Source organism: Macrotis lagotis, chromosome 1, assembly GCF_037893015.1.
Source record: "Macrotis lagotis isolate mMagLag1 chromosome 1, bilby.v1.9.chrom.fasta, whole genome shotgun sequence".
Classification (NCBI taxonomy): domain Eukaryota; kingdom Metazoa; phylum Chordata; class Mammalia; order Peramelemorphia; family Peramelidae; genus Macrotis; species Macrotis lagotis.
In genome coordinates this window covers 447,177,026-447,195,258 of record NC_133658.1, presented here as the reverse complement: position 1 = coordinate 447,195,258, position 18,233 = coordinate 447,177,026, and the positions used below count along the sequence as shown (strand labels likewise).

General features: G+C 35.1%; 1 protein-coding gene across 12 annotated transcripts in view; it reads right to left on the bottom strand.

Annotated features, from left to right (window-relative positions):
* Nucleotides 1-18,233, bottom strand: part of MIPOL1 (mirror-image polydactyly 1) — a 540,848-nt gene that overhangs the window by 463,719 nt on the left and 58,896 nt on the right. For 11 of the 12 annotated variants that reach the window (XM_074213408.1, XM_074213404.1, XM_074213409.1 and 8 more), the window contains one exon: nucleotides 14,889-14,927. The exons of the other annotated variant lie outside the window; for it this stretch is intronic. The gene's annotated coding sequence lies outside the window, so the exon portion shown is untranslated. The remainder of the gene's footprint in view (nucleotides 1-14,888; nucleotides 14,928-18,233) is intronic. 12 annotated transcript variants of the gene reach the window in all.

Here is an 18,233-nt window from a genome sequence, read left to right as displayed (position 1 = left end):
ATATTTCACATAAGAATCAAGAAAAAGCTTTTACAATGGAGTGGAACGGGGGAAGGCAAGGGGGAATGAGTGAGCCTTCATTCTCATCAGAAATGGCTCAGAGAGGAAAACACATACACACTTAATAGGGAATAGAAATCTATCTTACCCTAAAGAAATGAGAAGGGATGGGAAAAGGGGGATGGGGGACAGAAGCGGGGGAGTAAGTGATAGAAAAGAGGGAAGATCATGGGAGAGGGTACTCAGATACAACGTACTTCTGAATAGGTTCAGGATAAAAGGAGAGAGAGAGAGAGAGAATGAAATAGATGAGAGTGGGGAGGAATAGAGTGGAGGGAAATACAGCTAGTGACAGCAACTGTGGGAAAAACAGTGAAACAACTTCTCTGGTGATGGGGAAGACAGCTCATCCCAGGGATAGAGATATTGGAATCTGAACACATACTGAAGTATACTTTTTTTTTCTCTTTCTCTATTTTGAGGTTTCTCATCTTTTTGGGGGGAGGTTATGATTATTCCCATAAGAAGATTATTGTAATAATATAAAATAAAGAAAAATTAATTTAAAATAGCAAGGAAAAATAAAGATAAATTTTAAAATATTTTTTAAAAAACATAAGATGAAGAAAACCATGGAGGTTCTTTAACACTGTCACTGAGTTATCTTTCAAATTTAACTTTGCCAATGCAATTCTATATTTTCCTCTTCATTTTTCCTTCTGAAAGTTACAGTTAGCTCTGAGAGGAAAATTTCTGTTACAATGTCTTTTTGTATTACAACTATTTCTATGTTAAAACATTTATAGATCTCATCCAATCTTCTTTTCCCTTTTATTAATTTATTAATAGAGTGTCTTAGGGAAAAGACTTCAGCTATGGGTCACTTATTGAAGTAGCAATTAGAGCAATTCATAAAGAAAACAATGTTGTAAGGTAAAAATTCATTTATTTTGAGTCAACCACATACTACTTTTAGAGAATTCATACATTCACTTTCTTGGAGGTGGGATGAAATCCAAAAAAATATATAACACTTCTTCAGAGAAAGTGGTCTCCTACTACATTTGTCTATCACCACCAACATATACTCCATACTAAAGACCTTTCTCATGGAAGCTTGAAAAATATGCTTGTGTATGTATCTATCTGTGTTTTGATGGGGCAGGGGTCTGGTGAATCAGACAATGAAATACAGGTCTTAAGAGTTTGAAAGCTAGAATTTTATCACTATATGGTAATTTTCTCATAAGTTCTAGTCTTTATTTTTAAGTATGTTTGCAGTATTCATCTATTTAATTTATTCTGTTTTTATGGAAGACTAAGTTATCTCTGTTCAACTGTTTTCCAAGTCGGGAATTGTGACTTCTAGAGAATTCATCCATCCTTTAAGTTGTCTTTGCTTCACTTTTAACCAAATTGTCATCTACATCTTTATTTTTGACCTCCAAATCTATCTCTTTTCCATTATAGTTTTTTAGGTGCTCCTGAGACAGCTCTAATGTAGCAAGCTCAAGTTCAAAGTTGGACAGATGAGATATACAAATCATTTAACAGTTTTAAAAAGGTTATTTATTTTTCCCTAAGATAGTAATGACATGTACAAAGATAAGAGTGGTATAGCTTCTCTGGTCACAGTTCCCTTTGTGTCCATGTGGAAAAGCATCTTGACATCAGGGCAAGATAAAGGAAAGGATAAAACTCATATGAGATTTGGAAATCCACCGAGTTGGCAGGGCCTCAACTATATCTGGGTGGGCCTTTTTATGCTATTTGGGGAGGAGGAAGCTGCATATTTCCATATTTATGCTTTCCATATTTAATTCCTTTCATTTTAATTGCTTTTACTGGACAATCCTTCTTGTATAGGGCAATTCTTGCTATTGTTCTGTCATTTTAATCATGTCCAACTCTTTGTGATCCCATTTGGGGGTTTTCCTTGGTAAAGATAATAGAACAGTTAGCCACTTCCTTCTCCAGCTAATTTTTAGAGATGAGGAAACTAAGGCAGAGTTAAATGACTATCCAAGGTTCCATAGTTATTACATGTCTGATAATGAATTTGAGCTAAAGAAAATGAGATTTTCTGACTGTGGGACCAGTACTCTATACATATCACCTAACTGCCCTTGTGTGGGCAGAACTAAGGGGAAAAGAGGAAAGAAAAAAGAAAAAAATACTACATACACAAATTATATTCACTACCATCACCACCACAAGGAGTCACCAACTATCAATATAAAATCATTGAAATTCACAGTGTTTGTCTTAATACAAGGTAAACCAATCCAGCACCAAGGATATGAGTCACATCAAAGATGATAACATTTCTTATATAGTCCCAGATTTCTTCTTCTGATGTGAGGTGCTGTCAATGAGTAGGAATGATTATAGGAACATCAGTACCATAACACAAATGTTTCTGGCACAAAACAATTCATCTTTTTACTCTGGAGTAAAGTGACTAAGAAGTGATAATCCTCTTGTATGCAACCTATCTTGAGATTTAAGATACTGAGGCTTTCTCTTTCCCTCCACTTATTCTCTGGTTCAGTATCACATGAGGGGAATAATTTTAATTTATTCAGAAAAGTAAGGTTAGCCAGGAAAATGATATAGATAATTTAAATGAATACAAAAATGAAGTTGAACTATGTATAACAAATGATCAATTTGATTTTGGAAAACAAATAAAAGAAATCTATCTCCCTTCTTTCCTTGGCAAAGAGGATGACTACAAGGACAGGAAATTACATATATTGTTTGAGGCAGTCACTGTCATTTGGTACACATTCTTGTAAGGGTGAGTCAACAGTACAATTACTGTACACATAGGAGAAAGGCATTAATTAGCTTGAATCATAGCTAAATTATAAATGGAAAAGTTTTTTCACTGGATTTTGGGGATACATTTAGCCTCAGTATCCCCACAGCAGTTAAAATGCAATAGTAATAGTGAACCGAGGTCTATAAATAAATCACGTTTGTATGCAACTCCATCTAGTGGTTGGTTAAACAAACTAGGGTCCTTTCTTCCACAGTCTAGTAACAATAAATTTGGTGTCAAAGAAAAGGCAATGAAAAAAGTACAATTTTACAATCATAATATATAATTATCTCTACTGCCTTAGCCCACACTCCTAAATTATTGAAATTTTCATTATATTATTACTGTTCATAGGAATTTGAACTATCAAACTTTTTTTTACTTTCATTGTAATATTACAAATAAACTAATAGGCTTAGGGTTTTGTTTTCTTTTTTTTGCAAATTGGCATGGGAAAATTTAAGACAAAAAACTAAAAGTCTTAACAAGCTTCTGAGACCAAATTATAAACACTATTGAGGGCCAAAAGTCTCACTCTTGATAGTCATAGCTTAGTAAAATGCTAACTCCTCCATAAAATTTTCCTGCACTCTCCTCATAGCTGAAAGCAATTCTCTGAACTAATCTCATAGCACCTTATATTCCTCTTATGTACTTATATTGCCTTATTTCTTCCATAATCTACTGTAATCTCCTTGAATAAAGGCCAAGTCTTATTCATTTTCTCATTTTTCAAAGTGAGGAGCACAGCTTATTGCATGATATCAATATTAAATATTGAATGAATTCATTTAATCATATTGCCTTTATAATAATTCTAAGATATACTAGTCAATGTTAAAATATATTATCAATCCTTTTCTTTTCTGAGAAAAGTAGAAATGTTACCAAATGAAAACAATTTTAAAAAGCAGTAATACAGTGTTGTATTACTATCATTATTATATTGGCTCAGTCTCTTATTAACCTCACCCTTTTGAATAAGTAATGTTTTCTAGCATGAGCCCCTTCAAATTTTATATTAAAATGAACAAATACTGGCCAAAACAAGGATATTTCTGTCATAAACTACTGCTCTACAGTATAAAACTTTGTTCTACAAAGAACAGTATAAATTGAATGTAAGTTGCACTTCTTTTCCAACTCTTAAGAGGGCCCTAGGGTTACTTATAATGCTAAATTTTAACATGAATTTTCAGTCTCTACATACAGCGGGCATGTAAAAATTTATCTTTCACTAAAACACCTTACATAAGCAAAAGGGGAGTGTAAGAAGCCACACAAAGGAGTTAGTAATACTAACTGCTCCTTTAAGGAATAAGGTGAAATAAACAAGCTACTGCTGAAGGATTTAGGTGTGGTGAAAGATCCTTCTTTATAACATACAATCAGGTGCCAATATAAAACTTTAGACTTAAAGATACTGTTGTTAAATAAACAGCTTTGGAGATAGAGCCAAGAATATAGATCCATTCAAAACAGTTTGTTTACTTTGTTCCCACTGATCTTCTACACTGTAAACTATAAAGATATTTAAAGATGTGCTGATTTTTAATCTGGATTTATATAAATCATACATATATAAGTAATAAACATATATTAAGTTTAAATGACAAGACAATATTGATTCCTTTAAAATTATTTTTCAATAGATTTTATAAACAGTGATGTTATTTCCAGTCAGAATATTTTTGAATAACTCAATATACATGGATTTTCTTTTAACAAAAGATAAAGAAAAATTAGCCACTTGCAAATTATGCATTATAAAAACCTCATTTGAAAAAAGATAAAAATCTTTTTTTTTAGAGACTTAGAGACACATCCTTAGAGATACATATCCTTTCTGCCTTGGTGCTAATTTATTCTGCCTCTGTACCTCTGGATATGTCATTCAAAATGTCCCAGAAATGCCATTCTTCACCTCCACTAATTCGTGTTCTTTCTCTTGTTCTCTTTAAAATTAGACTTTAAAGCTTAATCTTTATCAGCATCCTTCCCTCACCACCTTTCCAATTCCCTTACCTCACTAATTTCCTCAACTCCACTTCAAACTGATAATCCTCTCCTGAACTCAATTCTTTATTACCAAATCTCTGCTGAACATGTTCAGGTTAAATCCTCACAGGAATCTCAAATTCAATATGTCAAAGACCCAATCATACCTCTTAATATCCACATTCGAGTCAAAGATACCATTATCCATATATTCTGACAGGTTTGTAATCTCAGAGTTGTTGTGAACTTTTCAATGTTCCTCACTCTCCAAATTTAATCAGTAATTAGGTCTTATCAATTCTACCTCCAAAATATGTTTTCTTTCAGTACACTTCACTTCACTTCATGCAGCTACCATCTCTGATCAGTCCATCATCACCCCTCGGCTTGATTATTGTTAATAACGGCCTGATTTCTCCGCTTCCAACTTTTGTCCATTCTGATCCACCATAATCACCAAATTGATATTCCAAAAGCACATATATGGTCATGTCATTCCCCTGATCAAGGAGTTTCAAGAGCTCCCTAAAGCCTATACAATAAAATTGGTATTTAATCATCATAATCAGCTCTTATCTATCTTTTCAGGCTTATTTGATATTATTCTATCTTATACACTTTATGCTTCAATTAATGTGGCCCTTCTGATGTTCAGATATTCTATCCTCCATCTTTGTGCTTTACATAATAATTGGAAGGATATCCTTAAAAAGGTTATAATAGGTGTCTTTATGTATCTGAAGGGCTATCATATGAGAAAAGGGATTAGGATAATTGTTCAGAGGAAGGAAAAAAATAGTACCTACTATGTATGGTCCAGTGTTTTACAAATATTATCACATCTGATACTCACAATAAACCTGAGAGGTGGGTGTTGTTATAATCTCCTGTTGTGCAGTTGAAAAAAACTGAGCCAAGTAGAAGTTAAATGAGATGCCCAGTCACACATCTAGGTAGCCTGTGAAGTGATATTTGAATTTATTTCCCTGACTCTAGGTCCAGCACTTTGTCCCCTAAGCAAGCCATTTATTTGCCAAAAGACATCTATTTTAGAGATAATCACACATACTGAGTCTAACCTCATTTTATTAAACATTTTTTCAGTTAACAAGTATTTTATTTCCCACTTACTCTCTGTATTTATGAACATCCTCTTAGATTCCAGTTCTTTGCTTCTACAAAGAGAACTATTAGAAACATGCTCATTCCCCCTCAAGACCAATGCCTTCACTCTGTTGGTTATTTTCAATTTAACTTGTGTTTGTTTTCTCAGTATATAGATGTTTGCATGTTGTCTTCCTCATCACTCCCTGAAAAGCTGACTACTGTTTGTCTTTCTTTTTATTCCCAGGACTTAGCACAATGCCTGGAACTGAATTGTGTAATATGTGTGAGGCAGTGTACAAATAGCTTTAAAAATGTCTCATTTGATCCTCAACAATTCTGCAACATAGGTGCTATTATTATCCCAATTTTTATAAGTGAGGAAACTGAGGCAAATGAAGATAAACTGAAGATAGTCTTCCCGACTCCGAGTCAAGAGAACACTCTTTATCCACTGTACTATCTAGTTGCCTCAAATAAAGGGCACTTATTAAATGAATGTTAACTTGACTGGTATTATTTTATTTGCTCTCTTTAAAGTATCTTTAATAATAGTGTCAGAATCAAACAATACACAATGGTTAGTAACTTTTGAGGCATAGTTCCAAATTGTTTTCCTGAATGGTTGGACAAATTCAAAACTTCACTACTAGTTGCCATGAAAATGGTCATATACCCTAGAGTTTCTCCAACATCTGTCATTTCTCTTTTTTTAAACAACTTTTCCATTATAATACACGTCAGGCTGATGCTCAGAAGTGCCATAAATTTTATTTCTCAAATTATTAGTAATCTGAAGCATTTTTTAAATATGGCTATTGAAAGCTTGGATTTCTCTCTTCCTCTAAAAATTGCCTATTCATATGCTTCAACCATTCATAAATTGGGGAATAGTTCTCACTCATATAAATTTGAATCAAGTCCTTTATACATCTTAGAAGTAAAATTCATATCAGGGAAATTTAACTGAAAAAAATTTTCCTTCTAATTTTTGCTACATTGGTTTTGTGGAAAAAAATGTAATCTTATTTAAGCAAAACTGCCAATTTGATCTCCTGTTATGTTCTGTTTCATGATCAAATGTGATCAAGAAAAGTAATTGCCTACTTGTTCCTCTATCTTTGATGTCACTATGTCCAAATCACATGTCATTTGAAATTTACCTTGATAGATGGTGTCCAAGATGTTGGTATAAAACTGAGTATCTGCCAGATTGCTTTTCCATTTTATCAATTCTTATCTTATAAAATAGTGAGTTCTTTACCCCAGAAGCTTGGGTCTTTAGGTTTAAATACTGTGTCCATTTGCAACACTTTGTTGCGTGGCTAATCTGTTTCAGTAATTAACATTGATTTCTTAGAAAATTAGTTCACTACTGCTTTGCAGCATAGTCTGATATCTGGTACAATTAGGCCCATTTCCTTCCCACCTTTTTTTTCAATATTTCTTATATTCTGGACCAAGAAGTAAACCACTGATGTAACAAATAAGTAAATTAAGTCAGTTATTATAACAACTCATCTATATTAATATTGCTATAATTATTTAAGTCTATAAAGAGTATTTTGTAATTATAAAGTTGCTGTGCATATACTGGAAAACTGACTGCCAAATTATTATTTATTCCATAGAAATTGCAAAAGGAAATTCAATTTCTCTAATTGAAATTGAAGAAGGAACTCTTCCTACTGGGCTTTGTTGGCAACTTACAGAAATGGCCAACATTTTATATCCTGCAACTTTGTTGAAGTTATTGTTTTATGATTAAAATGAAAATATGATTAACATGATTGTACATGTATTATCTGTGTCAGATTACTGGCTAATTTGGGGAGGACAGAAGAGTTATTTTTTATTCCCCACTACCATTTATAGATTCTCTCTCAATAACCTCTTCTCCATATCTACTTCCGAATCAAAATTCTACTAGTTATTTTGTATTAATCTCAGGGATATACCCTATCTTTTTTCTATGAGTTTAGTTCCTGACAGTCTTTTTCTCCTCCCAAACTTCTGCCTTCATAACAGCGGACTTCAATATGCATATTGATACTCCCTCTAAGACTCTAAAAGAAGTCACAAAAATAATCATACCCTTGATCTTGCTATCCCCCCCCAATAGTACAACTTCCATATTTATGAATTCTGAAATTCCCACTCTGAGTTGCCAAAAAAATTGCTGTACTGATAAAGAGAATTTCACCATTCAAGAAATCACATAATTGAGTCCCTATCCCTTATTTTTCTATCTTCTCTATGTACATTTTCACAGTGTACTCTTCAAGTATCAAAACATTTTGAATCTGCAGTTTTTCTTCATCTTCTGTAAGACAAGTTAACAAAAATACTAAAATTATCTCCCTGGTGACCTCTTTAAAGATCATTATGAGTAAAGATGAGATACCTAAATGTCACATAAAATGATGTGTCATAGTACCTTTAAACCCTTAAATTGATTCTGCTACCTGCTTTTGTCTCTCAGAAGAGTCCCTAAGTCATTCTTCTATTGAACTTTTGTCTTCTGGTTTTGTTCATTGTCAGACTATTAATACTGAAGTGGCTTAGTTTATTTGTATGTAAATTCACAAATATCTCATATTTAAAGAACATTTCAGTTAAAGTTTGTAAACCATATAAAGTGAAGCCATCCTTCGAATCCTTTCCCACAATTCTACTGGTTATGGAAAAGGAAGAGAACTACATAAAGCTGAAGCTCGTGCATGGCCAATCAATCAGTGATGGTTCTGTGTTTACATATATTGGTCCTCCAACATCAGGCTTTCTCAGTTCTCTGACAATGTCATCAGAAAACTGATGGCTCCTTATTGACTAAAGGATCAAATATAAATTCCTCAGGTTTGGTCTTTAAAGTTCCTTTCAAGCCAATGGTACTACTTTGTTAAGGTAAATACTATCTATTTCAACAAACATTTGTATATACCTCCAAAAAATACCATGTTACTTTTTATTATTTTGCTTAATTGTTTTTTGAGAGTATGACAAACTAATTTTTGTCACTGTTATAAATCAAATTTTATCAATAAAAACAAGATAAATTTTTAAAAGAAAAAATTAAAGTAAAAAGATACATTGAGGCCCACCAAAGCCAAAGAACCTCAGCCTCCCGGAGGCAGCCCCAGGGTGCTTGGGGTCTCAGCTCACAGCAGCAGGGGAGTCTCCTGAGCTGCACCCCAAGGAGCACCGGGCACAAAGTGGGGGAACAGCGGGGGACCTCTGCCAGAGGGAGCACTTGGAGCCCAGCCCTCAGGGCACACAGCAAACAGCATCCTCTTTCCCCAGCCCTGATCCAGGAAACAGAAGCAGGCGGAGCCAGTAAGCAGGAACCCCCAGGGCATGAGCCCATTGAGCTGAGGGAGGGGTGTGAAGAGAGGCTGCCTAGCTCTGTCCTCTGCCCCTGGAACAGGACTCTGGGGCTCTGACCACATTCAGATCCTGACCACAGTCTAGGCCCCCCCAAACAGCAGCCCCCCCTACATCAGCCCCTTGGCAGAGGGGGGCGCTTATGGTCATTCACAGACCAGGAGGGAGGACAGAACCTCACACTGAGACCCTTGTGGGAGTGTCCCAAAAGCTCAAGAAACACCCCAAACCAGGCCCATGCTGGGAAAATGAGCAAGCAAAGAAACAAAAGGAAGACTATTGAGAAATATTTTGCAAATGAGCCCAAGGACCAAAATACTCAGTCTGAAGATGAGGAAGCACAAGCTCCTGCATCTAAAGACTCCAAGAAAAACAGAAATTGGGCTCAGGCTATGATAGAGCTCAAAAAAAAGACTTTGAAAATCAAATGAGGGAGTTGGAAGAAAAACTGGGAAAAGAAAGGAGAGAGATGCAGGAAAAAACATGAAAATGAAGTAAGCAGCTTAGTCAAGGAAATCCAAAAAAATGCTGAAGAAAATAGCATGCTAAAAACCAGCTTAGGTCAAATGGATAAAACAGTTCAAAAAGTTATTGAGGAGAAGAATGCTTTAAAAAGCAAAATTGGCCAGATGGAAAAAGAGATAAGAAAACTCTCTGAGGAGAACAAATCCTTCAGACAAAGAATAGAATTCAGGGAGATTGATGAATTTACCAGAAATCAGGAATCAATACTTCAAAACCAAAAAAATGAAAAATTAGAAGAAAATGTGAAATATCTCATTGAAAAAGCAACTGATATGGAAAACAGACTTAGGAAAGATAATTTGAAAATTATTGGAATACCTGAAAGTCATGATCAGGAAAAGAGCCTTGACATCATTTTCAAAGAATTACTACAGGAAAATTGCCCTGATATTCTAGAAGCAGAGGGCAAAATAGAAATGGAGAGAATCCACTGATCCCCCAGAGAAAGAGATCCCAAAAAACCAACCCCTAGGAATATTATAGCCAAGTTCCAGAACTCCCAAGTCAAAGAGAAAATATTACAAGCAGCCAGAAGGACACAGTTCAAATATCATGGAGCTGCAGTCAGGATCACACAGGACGTAGCAGCAGCTACACTGGAAGCTCGTAGGGCTTGGAATACAATATACTGGAAGGCAAGAGAGCTTAGAATGCAGCCAAGAATGAACTACCCAGCAAGGCTGAATGTCTTCTTCCAGGGAAAAAGATGGACTTTCAATGAACCAGGGGAATTTCAAAGGTTCCTTTTGGAATGGCCAGAGCTGAACAGAAGGTTTGATCTGCAGATACAGGACTCAAGTGAAGCATGGAGATTGGAGGAGAGGGGGGAAATATGAGGGAATTAATGAGGATGAACTGCATGTATCCCTGCATAGAAAAATGACACTGATAATACTCATATGAACCTTCTCAGTTAATAGAGCAGGTAGAGAGAGCTTTTATAGTTGAAGCACAGGAGAAAGCTGAATTCGAAGATAAAATATGGTGTAAAAATGGAGTCAATAGAAAAAAAGGGAAATGGAATGGGAGAAAGAAAAAGGAGAGGGGGAATAGTCCAAGATATTTCACATAAGATTTTTTTTATTACAATGAGCTATTGCAATGATATGGAAGGGGGGAGGCAAGGGGGAATGAGGGAAATTTTGCTCTCATCAGAGATGGCTAGGAGAGGAAACAACAAATATACTCAATGGGGTATAGACATCTGGATTAAGGAGGAGTGGGGAGCAGGGGGGAGGGGTGGGGATGTGAATAAAGGAGGAGAGGATGGACAATGTGGGGAGAGTGGCCAGATATAACACATTTTCTTTCTTACTTCTTGCAAGGGGCTGGGAATGGAAGGCCTGCCCAGGACCACAGGGCCAGGTGGATTCTGGGCCTAAGGGGTGGTATGGGGGCTCAGGGCTTCTTGGCCCCGGGACCAGGGATCTGTCAGCTGTGCCACTCAGCTACCCTACAGCAGACTCATAGTGAAAGGAGAGAGTAAATAGAGTACATGGTAGTGGAGAAATAAGAAAGGAAGGAGTTGCAATCAGCAATGGCAAAGGTGGAAAAATATGGAAATAACTTTTGTGATGGACTTATCATAAAGAATGAGATCCACCCATGACAGAGTTGTTGGTGTTGGAACAAAGACTCAAACACATTTTTTGTTATGATTATTTGGGGGAGGGTGCAGGGCAAGTAGGGCTGGATGGCCTGCCTGGGGCCACATAGCGGGGTGATCGTTGGGTGTCTGGGGCCAGATTTGGACCCAGGTGCTCCTGGCTCAAGGGCCAATGCTCTGTCTGCCACCCAGCCACCCCTACTATTATTACTATTTTATTTTATTTTGGGTCTTTTTTTTCTTTCTTTTTTTTTTTGTTTTTTGCAGGGCAGTGGGGATCGGGTGGCTTGCATGTCACACGGCTGGGTGATTGTTGGGTTTACGAGGCTGGATGTGGACTCGGGTGCTCATGGCTCCAGGGCTGTTGCTTCGTCCATTGCGCCACCTGGCTATACCTACAATTATTACTATTATTATTTTTTATTTTAATTTTTTTTCCTCTCCCCTTTACTTTTCTTGCCCAAACAAGTCTATCTATATTCATGGGGGAGGAGGGGTATTTTGTTTACTTGTAAACAAGAATATTTTATTAATGTAAAAAAAAACATTTGTACAAAATGAGAATAAAAAAATAAATTTAAAAGAAAAAAGGGAGGAAGGAAGGAAGGAAGGAAGGGAGGGGAAAGAATGAGATTAGTCTGGCATGATTTGTTCTTCATGAAGTTTTATTAACTTTTAATGATCATTACTTCTTTTTCTGCATCATACACAATCCCTTTGCTAATAACTTTAAAATTCTACTAGGAATAAACAGTAAGTTCTCTGGCTTATAGAATTAAGAATATATCCCAAATGTAGTTTACCTGGGCTAGCTAAACTAGTTGGTATACCAGATAGAAACTCCTTCAAGGCTCTGCTATGCAAAGGCTTTCTTTTGGGGGGGGGGGGGGGCTATCAGACATTGAGTTTTGCTGGCATATCTTTTTGAAAATGAAGTGTCCCCTCAACATCATAAAAGGGAGAATTGGAATAGGACTTTAGATAATGGTTACACTTTCTACCTTTGTAAAATTTGGGGGAAATATTTTACTTTGCTTTCTCTTTCCTATGTCTCCTTTTGTTGTCCCCATTCATGATATACTATGATTTACATTCCCTTCCACAAATAAATATTGAGTAACTGAAAAAAAAAGATACATTGAACTATAAGAACTATGATGATGTTTGTCCTTCATTCCCAAAGAGGACCATGACAAGCACAGGAATTGGATTTGAGTGAGGGGGTTCTGTGCTCGGCCACCAGCCTCACTTTCTCCTACAGAGCCATCTGATCCAGTGACCAGACCAGACATGAAACAGCACAACTAGAGACAGCCCTGGATGTGAGACAATGAAGGTTAAGTGATTTGCCCAAGGTCATACAGCTAGTTAGTATCAAGTATCTGAGGCTGTATTTGAACTCCCACTCTCCTGATTCCAGGATCAGTGCTCTATCCACTGCCCCACCTAGCTGCCTCATTAAAAAAACTAGAATGAAGCATTAAGGAACAAACTTCAAGTTGGAAAAGAGAACTCATTAGTTTTTCTTCAGGTGAAGCTAGCCTGCTTTTGGGGAGCATGATTCCCCAGATAACCTCTCACCCTCCTATATTGTTCCTTACTGCTCATCTGCCCATGGCAACTTATGTCATCCTTGTGGCTGCTGCTGTTGGCTTTCAACTACCTTTACCCTTTCTTTCCCTTGGCTTCTGCTAACCATAACAATACTTAAATAAAACTTTCTGTCTCTAATAAAAAAGAAAGAAGAAAGAGATATCATCAGGGTAGCAATGTCACTCGGTGCCATTAGGGACAAGGGATAAAAAGATTAAAGTGAAGGTGATATTCCAAAGAACAAAGAGTATCAGCCAACACCCAAAATAATACATGCTTCCAAACCAGGCAGGCCGTTCCACTGTGGGTAGAACTTGTCAAAACTTAAACTCCAGTGCATTGAGTTTAACAACTTGGGCTCCATGCCACAATAAAGAATCAGAATAAAATTCTGTGGATGTATTTTAATGATGGAAAAAAAAAGATTCTGTTTATTCACGTAGAGATGTCAAGGCATTTCATAAATATGCAATCATAACAGCATAAATAATACCAAGATTATAAAATAATCAGAATTATATCCATTTTGATATTAAAAAAGAAAAATATAGAAAATTAAAGTAATACATAATGTTAGGAGGAAAATCTTTGATGGTCTCAGAAATAAAATGAATGAATCTTGTTTTTAGACATTGTTAAAATATAGCACATCTTAGTGAGGGGTCCAAGATTTTTTCAGCCTTTTGTTCCATAATTAAAATCACAATCCTGTATATATACATGGGTGTCTATATACATGTATAGATATATATCTGTATAGATAGATATAGCTATGAGACATGTATTTAGAAACATTATTATGACAAAGCATACAGAAAATTCACAAGACTGCCAAAGGAGTTTATGATATAAAAAAGATGAAGAAAGTCAACTCTAGACTATAGTACATTACTGAGTTTCAGATATTCAAATGGTAAGAGTACCAAGTAGAAGGCAGGGTGGAAAAAAAAAGGAAAAAGTGGATAAAATGATTTATGATCTTAGAAAAAAATGGAGACTATACTTTTGAAGATAAGTGATCAAGAGCAGATAGTTTTTTGAACCAATCTATTCATTAGCTTTAAGATTTTTTATATGCTATATTTAACAATAAAAATGATTTATCAGCGATCAAAATGGGTACTTTTCCATAAAAATTAATTTAAATTAACTATGAGAAAAAGACCTTCACATGCCTTAAAAAAATCAATCAGGAGGAGTGTATATATATTTTAGAGAAATAATATGCTATATAAAATAAATCAATTTTTATAAAATTCAAAAAAAGTAACAAAGACAATGCAGTATTGAGCCTAGGAACTCTTAACAAAGAATCAATGACACTGAATTTTAATGTATAAAGCCCCTAAGCAGCATCTCACTTATCAAAATGAACTAAAGTAATCTTACCTACTGTGCTAGCTCATGCCATTGAATAAAATGTATTACTTTGGAAACTAATAATTTATAATATATAGAATATGCAGCATCCCAGTCTGGTAATCAGTTAAACATAAATTACAGTCACTGGATAAATTTCTGTTAAACTTTTAAAGTAATTAATATTCCTTGTTATAATATTTAAAAATATTACATTACTAATTAGTTTAAAGCTTTATGGGGGAGGGGAAGATGCAATTAGTACGTAACACTTTGGATAAACTACACAATACAGAAGAATTCTAAATACCTTTGGATTGTAACAATGGATATACTACTGGATCTAAATAGCCATGAAAATTAATGCAGAAACATGGAATTGCAATAATCATAAAAAAGGGCAATTCAAATGATGATAAAGAAAACAAATATCTACAATGATTGTTTAAATTCTGTTTTACAACATGTTCTTTTTAAGAATAAAAGATGCCAACTTACCTTAGTCTTTTCAGGACTCATTTGATAGGGCGTTATTTCCTATAAAATAAAAACTTGTTTGAATTTTCTAGAAAAAAATTACATCTATAATACTATTTTTTGAGAAAAATTTTATTTGAGTTTTACAATTTCCCCCCATTCCTGCTTTACTCCCCCACCACCACCCCCACAGTAGGCATTCTGTTAGTCTTTACATTGGTTCCATGTTATACATTGATCTCAGTTGAAGGTGATGACAGAGAAATCATATCCTTAAGGAAGAGGTCTCTGGTTGTTGCACTGAAGGGATGAGCAAGTCCATCAAGGTTGAACATCACCCCCATGTTGCTATTAGGGTGGTACAATGTTTTTCTGGTTCTGCTCATCTCACTCAGCATCAGTTTATGCAAATACTTCCAGGCTTCCCTGAATTCCCATCCCTCCTGGTTTCTAATAGAATAATAGTATTCCATGACATACATATACCACAGTTTGTTAAGCCATTCCCCAATTGAAGGACATTCACTTAATTTCCAATTTTTTGCTACCATAAACAGGACTGCTATGAATATTTTTGTGCAAGTGATATTATTACCCTTTTCCATAATTTCTTCAGGGTATAGACCCAGTAGTGGTATTGCTGGGTCAAAGGGTATGCACATTTTTGTTGCCCTTTGGGCATAATCCCAAATTTCTCTCCAGAAAGGTTGGATGAGTTCACAACTCCAACAATGTATTAGTGCCCCATATTTGCCACATTCCTTCCAGCATTGATCACTGTCCTTTCTGGTCATATTGGCCGGTCTGTGAGGTGTGAGGTGCTAATCTCAGAGATGCTTTAATTTACATTTCTCTAATAAGCAATGATTTGGAGCAATTTTTGATATGACTATGGATTGCTTTGATTTCCTCAACTGTAAATTGCCTTTGCACATCCTTTGACCATTTGTCAATGGGGAATGGCTTATTTTTTTGAAAATTTGACTCAGTTCACTGTATATTTTAGAAATGAGTCCTTTGTCAGAAATAATAGTTGCAAAAATTGTTTCCCTATTTACTACATTTCTTTTGATTTTGGTTACAGTGGTTTTTTCTGTGAGAAAGCTTTTTAATTTAATGTAATCAAATGTAATTTAATTTAATGTAATCAAAATTATCTAGTTCGTTTTGAATGATGTTCTCTATCTCTTCCTTGGTCATAAACTGTTTCCCTTTCCATAGATTTGACAGGTAAAGTAGTTTGTTTATAATATTGTTTTTATGTCTAAATCCTGTATCCATTTGGATCTTAGCTTGGTATAGGGTGTGAGGTATTGGTCTAATCTAAGTTTCTTCCATACTAACTTCCAATTTTCCCAACAGTTTTTATCAAAGAGAGAGTTTTTAATCCTAATAGCTGGACTCTTTGGGTTCATCAAACAGCAGATTATTATAATCATTTCCTGCTATTGCATCTAGTCTATTCCACTGATCGACAACTCTATTCTTAGCCAATACCAGACAGTTTTGAAGACTGTACATTTATAATTCTTTTTTTTTTTTTAGGTTTTTGTAAGGCAATGGGGTTAAATGGCTTGCCCAAGGCCACACAGCTAGGTAATTATTAAGTGTCTGAGACCAGATTTGAACCCAGGTACTCCTGACTCCAGGGCCCATGCTTTATCCACTGTGCCACCTAGCCACCCTACATCTATAATTCTGAAACCCAACCTGTGTACATACACACACACACACACAAAACCCAACCTGCATACATAAACAAAAATCACTCTCATAACCAAAAACTTCCCACTGAAATGAAACAGTCTATTAAAACAGGGAACCCCTCAATTTTTATGTGCTGCTGAGTATCCAAGTTTGTTGGGATTCAGGATCCTGGATCTTTTCATAGCAAGTCAAGAGTCAAACTCCACAAAATAATGGTACAATTTTCCTCAGGAGATACATTTCAAAGATAACTATCAACAAATAAATTATACGCTTGGTTCAGAATGAAATAATCTTATTTAATATGACTAACTAAGCACATGAACTATCAATTCAACAATCAATTTATCAACCTATCAAAAAATGAATCCTAGATAATGAAGCAATCAATAATAATACAAAGCATGTAAGATGTAAATTATTAATATACCAATATATTTTTTCAGTTGAATGAAACAAAATGATTAAAAATTAAGAGATTATAGAAGGATTATAAAAAATAAAAGGAAGTACTAATGAAGAACAAATGAAGGAAACATATGAGGGGATGGTGATGGGGGATTAAAGTTTAATTCAGTAATATGGACTTCAAAACTACAATACCAAATGACATATATTGAATTGTGTTCTCGCATTTAGGACTATTAGCTATCCCAACAGCTTTTGTCACCTATAAATCTGATAAGGATACCATGCATGCTTCTTCATGAATTACATTTTTTTAAATGTCAACAAAAACATACCAAGCCTAACATAGCTCCATGGGGGAAAAACTATGGGAAATTATGCTTTCCATGTTGTCTATGAAACACCAATTATTCCCTAAATAATAATAATCAATATATCACTATCTAGCCAAAATCTTTCCATCTTTTTTTTCACAACTAGAATAAGAGCAAGTTAAACTTTATGTAGAGTATTCCACAGAACTATGATGTATCTGCTTATTGAGAGGAAGTGTGAAGTGAAGAAGGAGAATCTGGACTTCTTATTTCTGTCTGAAAACTTCTTCCACCTACATAATTTAGTAACTCATTTATAATCTTAGACATCTGCCTGGCATACAGAGAGGTAAACTAATTTGCCTGTGTTCACAAAAGAGACTTGAATTAAAGTCGCCTGAATCTCCCTTTAAATCTTCTATACTATGCTGCTTCATCAAAGGAGGAAATGAGGTTAGTCTAGCATGAATTATTCTTCACAAATGTTCATTCTTCCTGATCACTGTTTCCTTTTCTAAATGTTCGCTATCTATATTTTTAATAAGACATTATAGAATTTAGCCAGAAATCAAACCTATAGTTTCAAGATTTCATTCTCTTCTTTTTAAAAACCACAGCAACATTTCCCTTTCATGCTCACCCAATTCGTTAAAAATTTTCAGCATCATTCCCCAGGCTCTTCTCCTTTACTCTAGTCTCAAAGGATGAGGTGGCATTTGGTAAAGTCAAATTTACCAAATTCCTTGGTAAAGTCAACTTTTCTACTTGTGCCTTTGTTCTCATACCTTACTGTGTCATTCAGGAGCTTGCCCTTTTAATTGATTGCCCTCTCTCTATTCCAAATCTAATTTTCAGCCTCAATATATACTGGCTCTTCTCAAAATATTCTGTCTCTTCTCTATGCTTTAAAAATTTTTTTTAAATCCTTCACATGACT